Genomic DNA, 7052 nt, shown 5'->3' on the forward strand with positions numbered 1-7052 from the left:
GCAGATCATTCCAGGGTCTTGGGGCCCGGGCTGAAAAGTCTCTGTCCCCTTTAGTTTTCAGCTGAGCCTCTGGAACAGAGAGCAGACTTTTTCCCTAGGATTTTGAGGTGTGTACCGGTGTGTGATACTAAAAGCTCTGTGAGGTAAGTTGGGGCAAGGCCATTTAGGGCCTTGAAAGCAACCAATAAAATCTTCAAATAAATCCTAAAACATACTGGGAGCCCGGGGAAATATGGTCACATTTCTTAATTTTTTGGTAACTTTTGCTTGTAGTAACAAAACTCTGTGGCAGTAACTCCACTGAAGTTCATAGTAAAAGACCCAATGGTATTGTCGTCATCAATCATCTGCTATTATTTCTGTGCCCGACACGTTTCTGGCCTGTGATAACCACGTGCGACTTATTGAGCAGACATCTGTACAAACAACTGAGAAATTAATTCTGGTTTGGATAGAAAGATGTCCGAATAAACCGTGGTTGGGATTATTTTTTACATTTGGAAAGCGCAGAGCAAAAACTGTGCAAAAGTACTTCAGGAATTGGTTTTTGGCAATGTAACAACCAGTTGAAGACATCAATCTATGAGCTCAAATGTATGTCTCCTATCTGTGGTCTGACCCCACATGAGAACATGCAGGACCTAAATAATCAGATCCTCAAGATCCTTGATGATACCAAAGAAAACCTTTTGAAGTCCAACCTTCCAGGCTTCAGGACTGTTTTGCCAGCACAATATTAAGCAGGAAGTCATAATGTTATCATCTTTTGGTTACATTGGAATCCAAACATCAAGGATGGTGTAAAAGTTCAACCATTGTCTGCTTTTTTTGAAGATAATCGAGCAAAGATTTAACTATCAGAATTAGCCTAATGGCCCTGAAATGAAAAGCAGATTGATGGTAATGTATTGAGAAGAGCAGTGATAGACAGAGGTATCTTAAAGAGTGCAGGAAGGAGGAGTAAAAAAGTTTGGACACTCAGACGGCTGCACATGTTGTTAATGGACCCGTATTGACTATCAGCATGAAACCACAGCAAGTATTCTGTCTGTGCATATTGGAGCTCATTCTCTGGTGTTATGGATAAGTGTTGAAGCCCCTACACTCACTCAAACGCGTCCCCCAAGACTGCAAGCATCCCTCTTCTGCCTCCTGTCCTCCTTCTCCTTCCTTCTCCTCTTTCCTCTGCAGTTATCCTTCCATCTCACCTATTGATTAGCCAATAATGTGTTTTTAGCGGTAGATTAATGGCACATTATCCTAACAAGGGTGTCTGAAGGGACAGGACGTGAGGGAGGGTGTTTGAGAGGATGCTTTTTAATTGATATGCCGTCCGTGTGGACATGTCGGCTTTTTTTTATTAAACAAATATAATAAAAAAAATCCACCAGTGCACTGCAAAGATACAGATGATTTTTCTATTTAAAGTCAAATTGGAGATATATTCTTTCGAATGTGGAATAGTATGATAAATTGCAATGACTATGAAGCCTGTGAGTCGTAAACTCATAAAGACCGACAATCAAACTTGCACACACATTCACTCTAATCTGGACATTTAAAGCTGCTACCCACAATAATTATTTGTCAGATGAATCCATATTGTAGGCCTCATAGATCAATAAATCGAAGATCTTTCGCTCAGGAAAAAAATACTTAAAAGGTTAAAATTGCAGCTTAAAAGTTTTTCGTCTGCACCATAAACACACCAAAATTTGTTGACATTTTTGCGCATTGCATTATGGGATGTGGAGTTGCAGAGGCGGGTGCATCGAGGAGTTTTACTTCCTTCGGATATCACAGGGAAGAAACATAAGAAAATCAAATGAGTCTATTCTCCCGTCTGGACTTACGGTAAGTGCTTTTTTGCGCGCCTGCAGCTATGTGCTTCTCTCCTGCGCGTATTCTCCGGTTCAGTCTCCTGACCCGCCCACCACGCTTAAATCAACTAAAAGCGCGTAGTCAATGAAGGCGGTCTGAAGCAAAGGAGGTGGACTGGGCTTACACTTTTAATTTGAAATGCCTTCATTGATAAACAATGTAACTGGTTGATTTCATCAGATTATTGCAGTGTGAGGATCGGCCGCATTCTTTTGTCCGAGCCACTGTTAAAACCTCTCCTTTTTCCCCTCATACTAAAGATAGATTAACGTTCGTTTATGTGGAAAGCCGGATTTTATTAACTTCTTTCATTCCTGCATTGAGAAATGATCAGCGCATCAGTCAACATCTGTCAACAATACGGTACCTGCTCTGAAGCATGACCAAGTGTGATGCTGGAGGTTTAAGGAAATAATGCCACAGAGCGTCCTGCTTTATTACAGAGATGTTTGCAGTGAAACAAAACTGTTGGGTGAAACAAATATGTGTGGGAACAGTTTCTGGTATCCATCACCAACATCCGCATATGACAGTTTCACTTGTTGTTTACTCTGTAGTGGATCAAACTGTGGCTTTACGTTGGACATTTCTGTGACCAACGTGGACAGAAGTCTGACGTTTGTCAGAGCTTCATTTATCGAGCAGCAGCAGCTGAGGCACAGCTTGGGTGACTAAGACTAAACCTAACTCTAACCCTAAAAATTGTTGTGATATTGAGTTATAACCTAACCCTAATCCTAACCCTAAGACACTACATACTTGTACTTCGGTAACCGTACCAATAGCACCGAGGGTTGTCCATTCAGCAACTGTACAAATAGGCGCTTTCTAAAGTTAAAACACTTTCATGCATCTGTTTACGGGACTCAACATCCCACAATGCAATGCACAAAATGCAGTGTATATGCGGGTGGAGATTAAAATAAACTTTCAAGTGACAATTTTGATGTTTTTTCCTTAATTTTTTGAGTAAATCATGTTAAAATCAGTGATTGATGAGATGTCCAAACGTATACAGTAGGAAATCATTAGACTGTTTTGTGAAATAAATATTTAGACCACTGGAGAGAAATTGATATTGCGACATGTTGTGTTGGAGAAAGTTTATTGAAGTTCTGAGTAATTAGAGTATGATGATGGTTGTCTTCATTCCTATCTCAGGTCGTGACAAACGACCGTGCTGGATAACTTCACAGAAAACGATCCTTACAACTATCCAAGTTGTCATTTGGAGTAGCGTCACGTTTTGCACACAATCCTCCTCAAATGTAAAACTTAAAAATGTTGCCTGGCTAAAAGTAATTTTAATGGAGTGGTGCTTAGCTCAATGACCAAATGTGAAGGAAACTTATGTTAAAGTTAGAAATTAGATTAAACCATGGGATTTTATATTTTGATATCTTGTGGAGAGCTATCACACTAGATTTGAAAGCTCCTTCTCCACTGCTAGAGGTCACATGCCCACAACCATGATTACACCTGAATAGTTGAAACTTGTCAGTAGAGTTGGGCATTGTTTTAATTTGAACGATTGCAATTCCTTGTTTTGATTCTGATTCCTAACGATTCCTGATTCCGATTATTTTAAGTGTTAGATATGAGATAGCTAACCTCTCTATTTAATTCTATTAACTTTTTTTTTTTTACTTTTTATGAACTTCACTAAGAATTTGTCACAGAGCTGTTGTCAACTAGTGTATATATATATATATCAAATCTATGAACTTCAAAATAAATATTATACATTTTTTTTCACAAGAGCTTTATTTTTTTAACACATTTACACATATCTTGAGTCTGCCCAACCCTATTTGTCATACGTCCTAAAAATAAAGAGAATAATCAAACAGAACAATGACAAATAGTCAATTGCTAATGTATGTTAAGTCACAGGGATGATTAGCACTGATATTTAAAACATTTTAAGTGAAGTAATGTGCAAAGAGATGTAACAAGAATAGTGTACCGTACATCAGGATTTTGTATATTTAACAATGGTCGGTTAAAATGTTGAATGATGGCTCCTCACAGGCTTACACAAACACGCAGAAAATGGGATTTTAATTGCCCTGATTTATTCAAATAAGTGCCTTTACTCTCTCATTTTGCCTCGCCTTGCAATTAATGTTTTGGACTCCAGTCTAGGTCTCTCACCTCTTATCTCTGTCTCTGTCTCACTTACACTTATCTGATTCCATCCCCACTGGCACCTTTCAATTTCCTCCAGCAGTTTGCATGATGCTGAGGAGGGGATGGGGGTCTAAATAGGCAGATCAGATCAATAGGCCATCAAACCGTCTGTAAGTGTGACACACGCACGAACCTTGTGCCTCAGGATTCCGTCTCGAACCAATAACCTTGATGTTTACTTTACGATGTGCTGCGTTGTGTAGTTTCAGGCTCAGGTTGCACTCTGAGCGTGAAATCCTCTGGAGTATCACAAAGTCCCAATCTCCACAAGACTAGAACTAATACTTGATCTAACGGACAGAAAACTTTGTGCGCTTTGGCCAACTTGATAACCAGAGGTGTAAAGAGTACTGATATATCCTACTCAAGTAGAAGTACTGTTTCTTGATTGAATGTATACGTACAAGTAAGTCATACATAAAATACTCAAGTACAAGTAAAAAAGTAGCTCAATTAAATATTACCCAAAGAAAAATACACGAGTCAGTCTTGGTCCCACACTAGGTAGAAGACGACCAGAAATTGTACAGACCATAGAAATATATTTATTCAGGAGCACTAATTACTATTTCATTCCACTTATTTACACTGGGATTTTTTCAAATGGGTGTTATTACTCATTCATTCCGTCATTATGCTCAATAACTTTTTTTTTTTCCATTGAATTCTGAGCAAAAATGTTAAAGTCGGAGAAAGGGGGTATTGGACCAAAAAGGTTTGAAAACCACTGGCATACAGTAAACATCTCATGTAGAAACTTAAAAAGGAAGAGACTAAATCTTGCACAAATGGAACTTAATTTATCTTCCACAAGGGCATCTAATAATAATAATAATAATAATTATTATTATTATTATTAAAATGAAATAATACCAATGAATTCAATTCAAAATGAAAAAAAATCTCAGGCTCTAAGTAATGCTACATTTATGAACGCTAAACGTAAAACAGCATTGAATGCTGGTTATTTTCTCAGTTTTAATCTGATTGGTCAGCTATGATGTGATGCATTTTATTGTTGTCTGGTCATTTAGTTTTTTGAAGTTTCACAATGTGCATTGATCATTTTAAAACAAAAAATATATAATTTACTCAGCAACGGTTGGGCGTAGAAATATAACGAACAACTTCTGTGGAAATTTACGTAGGTACAAGTAAAATAACTGATTTAGAGATATATACTCAGAAAAGTAAAAGTACCCATAAAAGCAACTCAATAACAATAATGTGAGTACTTGCAATCCATTACTTTAACCTCTGTTGATAAGTGAACGTTGTAGTTGTCGTTTCTCCCAAATGAAGAGCTTTCATCTGCCGACTGCAGTCTTTCAGTGACAGTCTTTAGTTTCACAGAGAGATGTTTAGGGACGGCCCCTGCCATCATCCTTGGGCAATGACCTTTATCAGATGACAGGCTGAGGTCAACAGAGGTTAAAGTAATAGGCGAGCTGAGAAAAGGGGCCCCCCACCTAGTCATGCAGAAAGGAGTTTGCAGAGGTTCTTCACACAGACACAGTGAGTGCGTCGTTCTCCACCTCAGAGGAACGGACTCACCCGAGCAGCTAGAGGCACGGAGCCGTGCACCAAAATAAACGTCAACGTGTTTTTTCCAACACAAACACACACTCATCATCTGGTCGGGAGCTCTCCCTAACTCCCCCTCCCCACCACCCCTCCTCCTCCTCCTCCTCCCTCCATTCTGTTTTCCCTGTCTCTTTTTGCTCTACTTTCTCCTTCTTAGTCCCTCATTCAGTCGTAATCGTGCACAGTCGGGCTTCAGTGCACAGATTACCGTGATGAGCTGTGACAAGGCGAGAGGCGAGCGCGAAGCACAGTAAGAAGAATGAGCCAGGCTGGAGTGACAAAATGAAAAGAACACAGTGGTAGCAGCAATTAGCACTTATCACAACCGTAGAGGTAAATTAGTGCGTTGGGAGGCGTAATGAGTCCAGCTCTGGGTGGGTGGAGCTATTTTTCCCTCTCTCTTTGCAATGCTAAAGTTACTGTCCGGCTGATGCCAGAAGGATCCATGATGTCCTCCATTAACTCTTATATCTTGATAATATCCCATTTGCCCCCCTCCCCTATATATCTTGAAAGTCTGCCGCCATGTCTGAGTGTCTAGCCGCCGGGGATTGTGGGTACTGAGCAGTGGTGTGACTCTCTTGCAGCTCTGAAACACGAGATAAAGCCGCTGGACGATACAATACAAACATACAGCCAAAGTCTGGATCAGAAGGCCTCAAGATATTACATATGAGCCATGATAAATGCACATGGCCCTGGTTTTAGTTTTTAGTATTTTATTAATTGTGTTATTAGTTACTTTTTTGCAATCTGTTAAATAACATAAAATAGGTTAAGTGTTGTGGCAGAGTGCTTTGATCAGGTCAAACAACAGCAGAGAAAAGGTCAGCTGACCTTTAATCTTCATTGGATTTGAGGTTTTTCAACAGGAAAAATTGCTTTAACCCTTAGATAGGGGATGCTTTTTTTTTAATTTAAGAATTTGAATATTAACTTTGCGTGACAACTTCATCAATGTTAAGGCCGTACATTTTGTGACGCAAGAAGTGGGAATATTTTTCATGAAACTGTAAGGAAAATAAAACAAAGTATCATCAACTTTAAATTAAAATTGTTAGAATATTCTGAGGTTTTTATCCTTGTGTTCTCATGATACACCATTACTAGTTAATTTGCTTCAACTTTTAGTTTGAAGCACACATTCTATACAGTTTTTTGGCCCAAAAAGATTTTTTTATGATCTTGTTTTTACTTTTAGAAAAATGTGTCATGCTTTGTTTAAGCAATATATACATATACTCTAAATAAAAGCCAGATTTAAAAGCTTGGCAGATCAAATTGATGTGCCTTGCATTACCGTACAGTCTTTAGTAGAGCACTATTAATATAATATATAATATAATTTACCATTAAGGTTATTATTAAGTCGTTATTGTGACTACTGCCTCATTATA

The sequence above is a fragment of the Gouania willdenowi genome, chromosome 1 (assembly GCF_900634775.1).
Source record: "Gouania willdenowi chromosome 1, fGouWil2.1, whole genome shotgun sequence".
In the NCBI taxonomy this organism is placed as follows: domain Eukaryota; kingdom Metazoa; phylum Chordata; class Actinopteri; order Blenniiformes; family Gobiesocidae; genus Gouania; species Gouania willdenowi.